At 38.1% G+C, this 14,377-nt stretch overlaps 1 non-coding gene across 1 annotated transcript; it reads right to left on the bottom strand.

Moving 5' to 3' along the window:
* Nucleotides 1-12,587: 12,587 nt before the first annotated feature.
* Nucleotides 12,588-12,690, bottom strand: LOC114111793 (U6 spliceosomal RNA). The gene has a single exon (XR_003587541.2). It is a non-coding gene; the product is annotated as a U6 spliceosomal RNA (small nuclear RNA).
* Between the last annotated feature and the right edge of the window lie 1,687 nt (nt 12,691-14,377).

Raw genomic sequence — 14,377 nt, 5'->3', positions numbered from 1 at the left:
AAGAGTCTTCTCCAACACCACAGTTCAAACGCATCAATTCTTTGGCGCTCAGCCTTCTTCACAGTCCAACTCTCACATCCATACATGACCACTGGAAAAACCATAGCCTTGACTGGACAGACCTTTGTAGGCAAAGTAATGTCTCTGCTTTTTAATATGCTGCCTAGGTTGGTCATAACTTTTCTTCCAAGGAGTAAGCGTCCTTTAATATCATGGCTGCAATCACCATCTGCAGTGATTTTGGTGCCCCCAAAAGTAAAGTCTGATACTGTTTCCACTGTTTCCCCATCTGTTTCCCATGAACTGATGGGACCGGATGCCAGGATCTTCGTTTTCTGAATGTCGAGCTTTAAGTCAACACTTTCACTCTCCTCTTTCACTTTCATCAAGAGGCTTTTTAGCTCCTCTTCACTTTTTGCCATAAGGGTGGTATCATCTGCATATCTGAGGTTATTGATATTTCTCCCAGCAATCTTGATTCCAGCTTGTGTTTCTTCCAGTCCAGCGTTTCTCATGATGTACTCTGCATAGAAGTTAAATAAGCAGGGTGACAATATACAACCTTGACACACTCCTTTTCCTATTTGGAACCAGTCTGTTGTTCCATGTTCAGTTCTAACTGTTGCTTCCTGATCAGCATACAGATTTCTCAAGAGGCAGGGCAGGTGGTCTGGTATTCCCATCTCTCTCAGAATTTTCCGCAGTTTATTGCGATCCACACAGTTAAAGGCTTTGGCATAGTCAATAAAGCAGAAATAGATGTTTTCTGGAACTCTCTTGCTTTTTCCATGATCCAGTGGATGTTGGCAATTTGATCTCTGGTTCCTCTGCCTTTTCTAAAACCAGCTTGAACATCAGGGAGTTCACGGTTAACATATTGTTCAATTCTGGCTTGGAGAATTTTGAGCATTACTTTACAGGAGTGTGAGATGAGTTCTTGTGCGGTAGTTTGAGTGTTCTTTGGCATTGCCTTTCTTTGAAATTGGATGAAAACTGACCTTTTCCAGTCCTGTGGCCACTGCTGAGCTTTCCAAATTTGCTGGCATATTGAGTGCAGCACTTTCACAGCATCATCTTTCAGGATTTGAAATAGCTCCACTGGAAATCTATCAGCTCCACTAGCTTTGTTCATAGTGATGCTTTCTAAGGCCCACTTGACTTCACATTCCAGGATGTCTGGCTCTAGATGAGTGATCACACCATCATGATTATCTGGGTCGTGAAGATCTTTTTTGTACAGTTCTTCTGTGTATTGTTGCCGCCTCTTCTTAATATCTTCTGCTTCTGTTAGGTCCAGACCATTTTTGTCCTTTATTGAGCCCATCTTTGCATGAAATGTTCCCTTGGTGTCTCTAATTTTCTTGAAGAGATCTCTAGTCTTTCCCATTCTGTTGTTTTCCTCTATTTCTTTGCATTGATCTCTGAAGAAAGCTTTCTTATCTCTTCTTGCTATTCTCTGGAACTCTGCATTCAGATGCTTATATCTTTCCTTTTCTCTTTGCTTTTCGCCTCTCTTCTTTTCATAGCTATTTGTAAGGCCTCCCCAGACAGCCATTTTGCTTTTTTGCATTTCTTTTCCACGAGGATGTTCTTGATCCCTGTCTCCTGTACAATATCATGAACCTCATTCCATAGTTCTTCAGGTACTCTATCAGATCTAGGCCCTTAAATCTATTTCTCACTTCCACTGTATAATCATATGGGATTTGATTTAGGTCATACCTGAATAGTCTAGCAGTTTTCCCTATTTTGTTCTATTTAAGTCTGAATTTGGCAATAAGGAGTTCATGTTCTGAGCCGCAGTCAGCTCCCTGTCTTGTTTTTGCTGACTGCATAGAGCTTCTCCATCTTTGGCTGCAAAGAATATAATCAATCTATATCGGTGTTGACCATCTGGTGATGTCCATGTGTAGAGTCTTCTCTTGTGTTGTTGGAAGAGGCTGTTTGCTATGACCAGTGCATTTTCTTGGCAAAACTCTATTAGTGTTTGCCCTGCTTCATTCTACATTCCAAGGCCAAATTTGCCATTACTCACGGTGTTTCTTGACTTCCTACTTTTGCACTCCAGTCCCCTATAATAAAAAGGACATCTTTTTTGGGTGTTAGTTCTAAAAGGTCTTGTAGGTCTTCATAGAACCTTTCAACTTCAGCTTCTGCAGCATTACTGGTTGGGGCATTGACTTGGATTACGGTTATATTGAGTGGTTTGCCTTGGAAACGGACAGAGATCATTCTGTCATTTTGAGATTGCATCCAAGTACTGCATTTTGGACTCTTTTGTTGACCATGATGGCTACTCCATTTCTTCTGAGGGATTCCTGCCCACAGTAGTAGATATAATGGTCATCTGAGTTTAATTCACCCATTCCAGTCCATTTTAGTTCGCTGATTCCTAGAATGTCGACGTTCACCCTTGCCATCTCTTGTTTGACCGCTTCCAATTTGCCTTGATTCTTGGACCTGACATTCCAGAGTCCTATGCAATATTGCTCTTTACAGCATCGGAATTTTTTTCTATCACCAGTCACATCCACAGCTGGGTGTCGTTTTTGCTTTGGCTCCATCCCTTCATTCTTTCTGGAGTTATTTCTCCACTGATCTCCAGTAGCATATTGGACACCTACTGACCTGGAGAGTTCCTCATTCAGTACCCTATTATTTTGCCTTTTCATACTGTTCATGGGGTTCTCAAGACAAGAATACTGAAGTGGTTTGCCATCCCCTTCTCCAGTGGACCACATTCTGTCAGACCTCTCCACCATGACCCACCCATCTTGGGTTGCCCTGGGGGCATGGCTTGGTTTCATTGAGTTAGACAAAGCTGTGGTCCTCGTTTTATTAGATTGACTTGTTTTTTGTGAGTATGGTTTTAGTGTGTCTGCCCTCTAATGCCCTGTTGCAGCACCTTCGTTCTTACTTGGGTTTCTCTTACCTTGGGCATGGGGTATCTCTTCACGGCTGCTCCAGCAAAGCACAGTCACTGCTCCTTACCTTGGATGAATGGTATCTCCTCATTGCCGCCCTTCCTGACCTTCAATGTTGGATAGCTCCTCTAGGTCCTCCTGTGCCAGCACAGCCACCGCTGCTTGAACGTGGGTTGATATTCCCTGCTGCCGCCCCTGGCCTTGAGGTGGAGTGGCTCCTCCCGGCCGTTCCTGTGCCTTTGCAGCCTGGCACTCTAGGCCGCTGCCCCTGACTTCGGACATGGGGTAGCTCCTCTCGGCCGTGCTGAGTGTGCCGGCCGTCGCAGCCACTTGCGCTGAGTGCGAGGTGAGGGAGGGTGTAATTTGCAATAAGAAGGCAAATATCAAGGGAGTAAAATTAAGAATAAACCTCATGTGTTTTATGATGAAATTTTTCTTTTCACAGTATTACTTATGAAGCAAAATATTTTAGACTTAGAATTGAAAGCTACATTATAACTTTTTCTAGATTGATCTTTATTATATAATTTTAGGGACCATTATTCAATGTTAGAACTGGAAGAAATTTAAGGCTAGTGAATTTGATCTTTTCTTTTCATAATGAAAAGAATTTGGTCTGAAGAAATAAAGTTGCTTAACTTAAAGTTGCACAATGGCCCATGGCAAAGCTGGGATTCCAGAACTGGTCTTGCTGACTCCAAGTCCATTATAGAGTCTCATACTTGGGAGTGTATCAGAATAAGAGTATTATATATCAGGATTATATATAGTACTATTTAAGTATTTGCATACATTACAACATTATATGTGAATTTGATCCCACTGATTTCTCAAAATATCCCATTTTACCAATGAGTGAACAGATTGATGAAGTAATCTAAAAACCTCAAGTACTCAGTGAATGACTGTCAGCGTTTGAATCTTGACATTCTGGCTCTAGAATCAGTTTTCTAAGTCACTGTATTTTTTGCTTACACTACAGAGAAAAGAAAAAGACTGTAATTTTGAGATAAGGGAATGACTGGAAACAGAATCAGCAATCACAAAAAGTTATTTTAAAAAATTCAGCACTTTTACAAAAGGGATCTGTGAAGTTCACCTGTAAAGTATTATGAAAAATTTAGCAAGCCCTTTAGAGCCCCAGGACCCAGTTTAAAGGGCTCTGGCCTGGTTTACTCTCACTGGACATTGAGCAGACACTGGCAAATTACATGGAACTGGGAAGGGCAAATTCCACCAGAGCCTACCAGCCCCCTATCCCAGGAGGAGCTGCACTATAAGCATATTCTGCATGCCACGATCCTGTAAATGCTTTCACTAAGCAAAATAAACCTTTTAGTAGGGATTTGTAATGGCAGAATTACTAGGTCACAGTAACTCTGTGGAAACTGTGTATTCTTTCAGTACACTCTCTGCCCCTTAGGCTGCGTTGCAAGTTGGAACCCACCTGAAGTGGAGATACCGAAGGCTTAGTCTCAATTCACATTTTAACAAAGATTTCTACTTCCTGGGGCTCTTTCACGCAAAGGACTCTATCTAAACACTCCTACCATGCCATGGCACGAAACTTGAATGGATATTTACTCATGAAATGACTCTGTAACTCAGGCAGTTGGAAATGTTTTATTTGACTTGGCCTAAGTATCATTAACACAACTGTGCAGAGTAAGTGAAGAAAAAAATGTAGGTTAATGGTAAAACCCTTCAGGTATGCCTTTTCCCAGTTATCCAGGTAAGGCTATATCAGAAACTGTCAGCGTGAATGGCACTATTTTCTCACCCATGTGTTTTTCACACTTGCTTGCTTTATACTCTGGAGAGCTATGTTCAAATTCCATGACAACTGCTGATCCTGCTTCACAACTACCCTTGTGCCTGAGCAATATACACACAGGTGGGTATGGCCTCAATAAATTGTAGGAAGTTGCTGAGCTGTTAAGACTTTGAACATTAGAGTCTGAGGTACCTGAGCTTAATTCCTTGCCCTGTCCCTGATTAATTTTCTGAGCAAATGAATTAACCTGTCAAGAAACTGATTGTTAATTCAACAAATATTTGAAAGTCTACTTTTTATCACACAGACAAAAAAGAAAAGAAAAAAGCATACATAAGAAAATTAAGAGCAGAAACTATAAAATTCCTAGAGGAGAACATAGGCAAAACACTCTCCAACATAAATCACAGCAGGATCCTCTATGATCCACCTCCCAGAATTCTGGAAATAAAATAAAAAATAAACAAATGGGATCTAATTAAAATTAAAAGCTTCTGCACAATAAAGGAAACTATAAGTAAGGTGAAAAGACAGCCTTCTGAATGGGAGAAAACAATAGCAAATGAAGCAACTGACAAACAACTAATCTCAAAAATATACAAGTAACTTATGCAGCTCAACTCCAGAAAAATAAATGACCCAATCAAAAAATGGGCCAAAGAACTAAATAAGCATTTCTCCAAAGAAGACATACGGATGGCTAACAAACACACGAAAAGATGCTCAACGGCACTCATTATCAGAGAAATGCAAACCAAGACCACAATGAGGTACCATTTCACAGCAGTCAGAATGGCTTCGATCCAAAAATCTACAAGCAATAAATGCTGGAGAGGGTGTGGAGAAAGAGAACCCTCCTACACTGTTGGTGGGAATGCAAACTAGCACAGCCACTATGGAGAACAGTGTGGAGATTCCTTAAAAAATTGCAAATAGAGCTGCCTTATGATCCAGCAATCCCACTGCTGGGCATACACACCGAGGAAACCAGAATTGAAAGAGACACATATACCCCAATGTTCATCACAGCACTGTTTCTAATAGCCAGGACATGGAAGAAACCCAGATGTCCATCAGCAGATGAATGGATAAGAAAGCTGTGGTACATATACACAATGGCGTATTACTCAGCCATGAAAAGAATACATTTGAATCAGTTCTAATGAGATGGATGAAACTGGAGCCGATTATACAGAGTGAAGTAAGCCAGAAAGAAAAACACCAATACAGTATACTAACACATACATACGGAATTTAGAAAGATGGTAATGATGACCCTGTATGTGAGACAGCAAAAGAGACACAGATGTATAGAATGGACTTTTGGACTCCGAGGGGGAGGGAGAGGGTGGGATGATTTGGGAGAATGGCATTGAAACACGTATACTATCATGTAAGAAACGAAGTGCCAGTCTATGTTCAATACAGGATACAGGATGCTTGGGGCTGGTGCATGGGGATGATCCAGAGAGATTATATGAGGTGGGAGGTGGGAGGGGGATTCAGGATTGTGAGCTTGTATACACCTGTGGTGGATTCATGTCAATGTATGGCAAAACTAATACAGTATTTTAAAGTAAAATAAAGTAAAAATTAAAAAAAATACTAAAAAAAGAAAAAAGAAAATGACACAGGGTGAAAAGATGACAATTATATGTAAAAATAAATTATAGAACAGGTAAAGGGAATGAGTAATGCTGGGGTAGAAATTGAGCGGACAGAATTTTTTTTAAGCAGTATGATCAGAGTAGGCCTCAGATGAATAAAGACTTGGATAATGATCTCTGCTTGGAATGAAAAAGGAAGATACTGTTGGGTACTGAGAAGAGAAGTGATATGAGCAACATTGCATTTAAAGGGATAAGTCTGGCTGCGGTGTAGGAGATAGAATGTAAAGGTGCAAGAAGAGAAACAAAGAAAATCTTCAGAATGCAGACCAACAGGCTCCTCTGCCCATGGGATTTTCCAGGCAAGAGTGCTGGAGTGGGGTGTCATTGCCTCCTCTGCAGAATGTGACAAAATAATAGCAAATGAAGCAACTGACAAATAATTAATCTCAAAAATATACAAGCAACTCCTAAAGCTCAATTACAGAAAAATAAAAGACCCAATCAAAAAATGGGCCAAAGAACTAAACAGGCATTTCTTCAAAGAAGACATACAGATGGCTAACAAACATATGAAAAGATGCTCAACATCACTCATTATCAGAGAAATGCAAATCAAAACCACAATGAGATACCATTTCACACCAGTCAGAAAGGTTGCGATTCAAAAGTCTACAAGCAATAAATACTGGAGAGGGTGTGGAGAAAAGGGAACCCTCTTACACTGTTGGTGGGAATGCAAACTAGTACACTTACTATAGAGAACAGTGTAGAGATTCCTTAAAAAACTGGATTTCTGTGTGTTGATTGTATATCTGGCAACTTTACTATTTTCATTGATTAGCTCTAGTAATTTTCTGGTGGAGTCCTTAGGGTTTTCTATGTAGAGGATCATGTCATTTGCAAACAGTGAGAGATTTACTTTTTCTTTTCCAGTTTGGATTTCTTTTATTTCGTTTTCTGTTATGATTACTGTGGCCAAAACTTCCAAAACTATGTTGAATGGTAGTGGTTAGAGTGGGCACCCTTGTCTTGTTCCTGACTGTAGGGGAGATGCTTTCAATTTTTCACCATTGAGGATAACGTTTGCTGTGGGTTTGTTATATATTGCTTTTATTATGTTGTGGTATGTTCCTTCTATTCCTGCTTTCTGGAGAGTTTTTATCATAAATAGATGTTGAATTTTGCCAAAGGCTTTCTCTGCATCTATTGAGATAATCATATGGCTTTTATTTTCCAATTTGTTAATATGGTGAATTACATTGGTTGATTTGCAGATATTGAAGAATCCTTGCATCCCTGGGGTAAAGCCCACTTGTTCATGGTGTATGATCTTTTTAGTGTGTTGTTGGAGTCTGATGGCTAGAATTTTGTTAAGGATTTTTGCAACTATGTTCATCAGTGATATTGGCCTGCAGTTTCTCTTTTGGGGGCATTTTTGTCAGGTTTTGGTATCAGGGTGATGGTAGCCTCATAGAATGAGTTTGGAAGTTTACCTTCCTCTGCAGTTTTCTGGAAGAGTTTGAGTAAGATAGGTGTTAGCTCTTCTCTGAAGTTTTGGTAGAATTCAGCTGTGAAGCTGTCTGGACCCGGGCTTTTGTTTGCTGGAAGATTTCTGATTACAGTTTCAATTTCCATGCTTGTGATGGGTCTGTTAAGATTTTCTATTTCTTCCTGGTTCAGTTTGGGAAAGTTGTAACTTTCTAAGAATTTGTCCATTTCTTCCATGTCGTCCATTTTATTGGCATATAATTGCTGATAGTAGTCTCTTATGATCCTTTGTATTTCTGTGTTGTCTGTTGTGATCTCTCCATTTTCATTTCTAATTTTATTGATTTGATTTTTCTCCCTTTTTTTCTTGATGAGTCTGGCTAGTGGATTGTCAATTTTATTTATCCTCTCAAAAAAAATCAGCTTTTGGCTTTGTTGATTTTTGCAATGGTCTCTTTTGTTTCTTTTCATTTATCTCTGCCTCATTTTTTATGACTTCTTTCCTTCTACTAACCCTGGGGTTCTTCATTTCCTCCTTTTCTAGTTGCTTTAGGTGTAGAGTTATGTTATTTATTTGACTTTTTTCTTGTTTCTTGAGGTATGCCTGTATTGCTATGAACCTTCCCCTTAGCACTGCTTTTACAGTGTCACACAGGTCTTGGGTTGTTGTGTTTTCATTTTCATTCATTTCTAGGCATATTCTAATTTCTTTTTTGATTTCTTAATTTCTTTGTTGGTTATTCAGCAGCGTGTTGTTCAGCCTCCATATGTTAAAATTTTTAATAGTTTTTCTCCAGCAACTGAGATCTAATCTTACTTTATCGTGGCCAGAAAAGGTGCTTGAATGATAGTAAAGTTTCAGGATATAAAATCAACACAAAGAAATCCCTTGCATTCTTATACACTAGTAAATGAGAAAATAAAAAGAGAAATTAAGGGAACAATTCCTTTCACCATTACAACGAAAATAAAAAAAATACTTAGGAATATATCTACCTAAAGAAACTAAAGACCTATATATAGAAAACTATAAAACACTGGTGAAAGAAATCAAAGAGGACACTAAAAGATGGAGAAATATACCATGTTCATTGGTTGGAAGAATCATTATAGTGAAAATGAGTATATTACGCAAAGCAATGTATAGATTCAATTCAATCCCTATCAAACTACCAATGGTATTTTTCACAGAGCAAGAACAAATAATTTCACAATTTGTGTGGAAATACAAAATATCTTGAACAGCCAAAGAAATCTTGAGAAAGAAGAATGGAACTGGAGGAATCAACCTGCCTGACTTCAGGCTCTATTACAAAGCCGCAGTCATCAAGAGAGTATGGTACTGACACAAAGACAGAAACATACATCTATGGAACAAAATTAAAAGCCCAGAGATAAATCCATGCACCCATGGACCCCTTATCTTTGACAAAGGAGGCAAGAATATACAATGGAGAAAAGACAATCTCTTTAAGAAGTGTTGCTGGGAAAAGTGGTCAACCACTTGTAAAAGGATGAAACTAGAACACTTTCTAACACCATACACAAAAATAAACTCAAAATGTATTAAAGATCTAAATGTAAGACGAGAAACTATGAAACTCTTAGAGGAGAACATAGGCAAAACACCCTCCGTCATAAATCACAGCAAGATCCTCTATGATCCACCTCCCAGAGTATTGAAATAAAAGAAAAATAAACAAATGGCATCTAATTAAACTTAAAAGTCTTTGCACAACAAAGGAAACAATAAGCAAAGTGAAAAGACAACCTTCAGAATGGAAGAAAATAATACTAAATGAAGCAACTGACAATTAATCTCAAAAATATACAAGCAACACTTGCAGCTCAATTCCAGAAAAATAAACGGCCCAATCAAAAAATGGGCCAAAGACCTAAACAGGCATTACTCCAAAGAAGACATACAGATGGCTAACAAACACATGAAAACATGCTCAACATCACTCATTATCAGAGAAATGCAAATCAAGACCACAATGAGGTACCATTTCACACCAGTCAGAATGGCTGTGATCCAAAAGTCTGCAAGCAATAAATGCTGGAGAGGGTGTGGAGATAAGGGAACCCTCTTACACTGTTGGTGGGAATGCAAACCAGTACAGCCACTATGGAGAACAGTGTGGAGATTCCTTAAAAATACTGAAAATAAAACTGTCATACGACCCAGTAATCCCACTGCTGGGCATACACACCAAGGAACCCAGAATTGAAAGAGACACGTGTACCCCAATGCTCATCACAGCACTGTTTATGATAGCCAGGACATGGAAGCAGCCTAGATGTCCATCAGCAGACGAATGGATAAGAAATCTGTGGTTCATATACACAATGGAGTATTACTCAGCCATTAAAAGGAATACATTTGAATCAGTTCTAATGAAATGGATGAAACTGGAGCCTATTATACAGAGTGATGTAAGCCAGAAAGAAAAACACCAATACAGTATACTAATGCATATATATGGAATTTAGAAACATGGTAACAATAACCCTGTATGTGAGACAGCAAAAGAGACACAGATGTATACAACAGTCTTATGGCCTTTTGGGAGAGAGCGAAGGTGGAATGATTTGGGAGAATGGCGTTGAAACACGTAAATTATCATATGTGAAATGAATCACCAGTCCAGTTTCGATGCATGATACAGGATGTTCGGGGCTGGTGCACTGGGATAACCCAGAGAGATGGAATGGTGAGGGAGGTGGGAGGGAGTTCAGGATGTGGAACACATGTACACCCATGGCAGATTCATGTCAATGTATGTCAAAACCAATACAGTATTGTAAAGTAAAACAAACAAACAAACAAACAAACAAACTACATATAATTTGAATAAGAGTATGGTCAAACCAATACAGTATTGTAGAGTAAAAATATAAATAAATAATTAATTAATTAATTAAAAAAAAAGAAGAGAAACAGAGATATCAGTGACAAAGCTAGATGTGAGATGATGATGGCCCAGAACATCAGAACAGGGTGGTAGTAGTGGATACAATGAGATATTGTCAGATTCTAGATAATTTTATAAATGATAAGACATATCATGTGAGAGGAAGAGATAATTAAAGAAAGGCTCCTAGTGTTTCAGCTTGAGCAACTGGAAAGATAGAATTGCTGTCTAACAAGATAAAGAAAGCTGTGGATGGAGCAGGTGTATGTGTGGGGAGAAACATCAACAGTTCACTTTTGGGAGAATTGAGTTTGAGATGTCTTTAAGACATTTAAGTGGAGAAATTGAGTAGGCAGGAGTCTGGAGTTCAGGAAAGAAGACTGGGTTGAAGTTATAACTTTGGGATTTTGTGAGAATTAAATGAGGCAATGTATATACAGCACTGAAAGTAGCATGTAACACATAATAAGAACTAATTTTATATACTACAGTAAAAGTATCTAATCATAGTATCAAGAGATATAATTCTCATTATCTATCTAGCACAGTGCCTGGGTCTTAGTATGCTTCATATATGTGTATGACATAGTCAAAGATGAAGGCTTCAGACTACTGTATATGTGTGTGATTTTTGAGAGTGCAACACAGAGAGTGACCATAATATGATTCCTTTTCATTTTAAATGAACATTTTCTAAGTTGTTCTTTTAATTTAAATTTATTTATTTTAATTGGAGGCTAATTACAATATTGTATTGTTTCTTTTAAATATAAATTTATTTATTTTAAATGGAGGTTAATTTCTTTTACAATATTGTATTGGTTTTGCTATATATCAACATGAATCCGCCACGGGTATACACATGTTCCCCATCTTGAACACCCCTCCCACCTCCTTCCCCGTATCATCCCTCTGGGTCATCCCAGTACACCAGCCCCAAGCATCCTATATCCAACATCAAACCTGAACTGGCGATTCATTTCTTATATGATATAACACATGTTTCAATGGAATTCTCAAATCATCCCACCCTCGCCCTCTCCCACAGAGTCCAAAAGACTGTTCTATATATCTGTGTCTCTTTTGCTGCCTTTCACAAATATTTGTTGAGAAATTTATCTGGGCTACTTAGGCCCCAAACACAAACCTCTGCTTCAGGTTTATTGCCTTCTCTCTCCTATTTAAAAGATTCAAAGAATATTTCATTACAAAAAGACAATACATTCACTCAAAAGTTCAAAAACCGAAGCCATATAAAAGAGTGTGTACATTGAAAAGCCTTGCTTCCATCCCTGTTTCTATGCATTCCCTCTACTGCATTGTCAGGAGTTGGAAAACTTTCTGTAAAGGCCCAAGTAATAAGTATTTTAGGCTTGCAAGCCGTGTGGACATTGTTGCAATTATTCAATTCTGCCATTGCAGTGCAAAAGCAACCATAGACAATATAGACAAATGGCATGGCTGTGTTCCAACAAAACTTTATTTGTAAAAATAGGCAACAGGTCTGCTGGCTATAATTTTCTATTCTTGCTATAGGCAATCATTTTTATGAAAATGCAAGCAAGGTAAATATATATTTTCATACTCGTTTCTTATATTAAGTTAATCTAAGACATACTACTTTTCGTATTTTGAAACAGCATTTTATTACATATCTTGAATATTTTTCTGTATCAATATATAGAGAACCCCCTCCTTTTATCTGTTTGCATTTTAAATACATCATTTCATACGTGTGACAGTATATGTAAAGGATAAATTTATAGACTTGGGATTGCTGGATCAAGAGGTAAATACATATGCAATTTTGGAAGATATTGTTGGATTCACTGTTAATCATTTTCACTTTCAGCACAATATATGAAAGTGCCTGTTTTAAATTATGAGATGCTTCATGAATTGGTATGTCATTCTTGTTCAGAGGCCATGTTGATCTTCTCTGAATTATTCCAATTATAGCATATACGCTGCTGAAGTGAACACCACAAAGTCATTTTAATTTAGTAATGGTTGAATGATTCTGGGTGGTGTGCAGCCAAATACAGGACAAATTATAAAACTCCTCTTTCCATTTAGCCTGGAGATGAGAGAGAGAAAAGGTTTCTTCTGGACAGCAGCAGGCTTTTTTTTTTTTTTTTCAGAGTACTGATTGGAAGGGAGCCTTAAGTTCTAGCTATATATGAATCTGTGCACTAGCTAATGAGGACATAAATGGCCAGAGTGGTGGAAAGAGTTAATGAACACCCCATCCTTTGAGCAATTGTGCATAAAGATAGAGCTCTCTGCTGACTGTAACCAATACAGACTGCAGTAGGATTCAGCCAAAAAAAGAAGGAATGATGTGGAGCTGGTTAACAGAAGAGGCCATCTGGTTAAGATCAAGTAAAACATAATTTAAAAATAATAAAAGAACCAATATTTATTAAGCAGAGTTTATAGGCCTAGCACTTTGTCAAGTTGCATATTAATTGTCACAGTAATCTTATGAAATAAGTATTTTTTTAATATTTTTTACAGATTTTTTTTTTTTTTTTACTTTTTACGGATTTTTTAAACCAAGGCAACTTGCTTAATGTCTTATGCCTTATAAATATTGAATTTAGATCTGGTGTCTGCAGCATAGGATCTTTTCTACTGGACCTAATTGACTTGCTGTCTGCCTGGGGGAATAATTTCAGAATTCATTGAGAAAAGAATAGTAGAAATTTGACAGAGTCTAGTGGCAATTATATATATATATATATATATATATATATATATATATATATATATATGATTTTATGAGGAATTCAACTCATATTAAGAAAGAGGTTTTTAAAATGATGATTGCAGTTAACATTCTGGTGCCCAAAGTAGTCAGAGTAGGCCTTTAGCACACCTTGCGTTCTTGTCAATTGCAGGTGCCACTGGCTATGCTTCCCCTTTAAACTTTGGAACAAATACTTGAGAGTCATTTCAAAGACAAAATTTTCCAGACTTCAGAAAGTTTTCTGACCTGGCTTAGAGACTGACATCTTGGAATCTTACATAGAAAACTTCAAGTTTTGTCCTTTGTTTGCTATAATGGTTTACCCTCATTTGGCTGCTGAGCTGTTTTAGAAAGCTGCCAGGCAAGCCTGAATCTCTGGCCACTGGCATTCATCAGCTGTTTTAGCTGCTGGCCAGAAAAAGTTACTTGAGCTGTGGTAAATCCAAGTGAAGTGGTTTCAATTGTAGCTATATCCACTATATATTTTCAAAGCCTAATTAAAGATTGCATTTTTTTGAGGTACCACTTCACACCAGTCAGAATGGCTGCGATCCAAAAATCTGCAAGCAATAAATGCTGGAGAGGGTGTGGAGAAAAGGGAACCCTCCTACACTGTTGGTGGGAATGCAAACTAGTACAGCCACTATGGAGAACAGTGTGGAGATTCCTTAAAAAATTGCAAATAGAACTACCTTATGACCCAGCAATCCCACTGCTGGGCATACACACTGAGGAAACCAGAATTGCAAGAGACACATGTACCCCAATGTTCATCGCAGCACTGTTTATAATAGCCAGGACATGGAAACAACCTAGATGTCCATCAGCAGATGAATGGATAAGAAGGCTGTGGTACATATATACAATGGAGTATTACTCAGCCGTTAAAAAGAATTCATTTGAATCAGTTCTGATGA

Source organism: Ovis aries, chromosome X (genome assembly GCF_016772045.2).
Source record: "Ovis aries strain OAR_USU_Benz2616 breed Rambouillet chromosome X, ARS-UI_Ramb_v3.0, whole genome shotgun sequence".
Taxonomy (NCBI): domain Eukaryota; kingdom Metazoa; phylum Chordata; class Mammalia; order Artiodactyla; family Bovidae; genus Ovis; species Ovis aries.
Note: the sequence above shows the minus strand (reverse complement) of the source record. Positions and strands in the feature narration are given on the sequence as shown.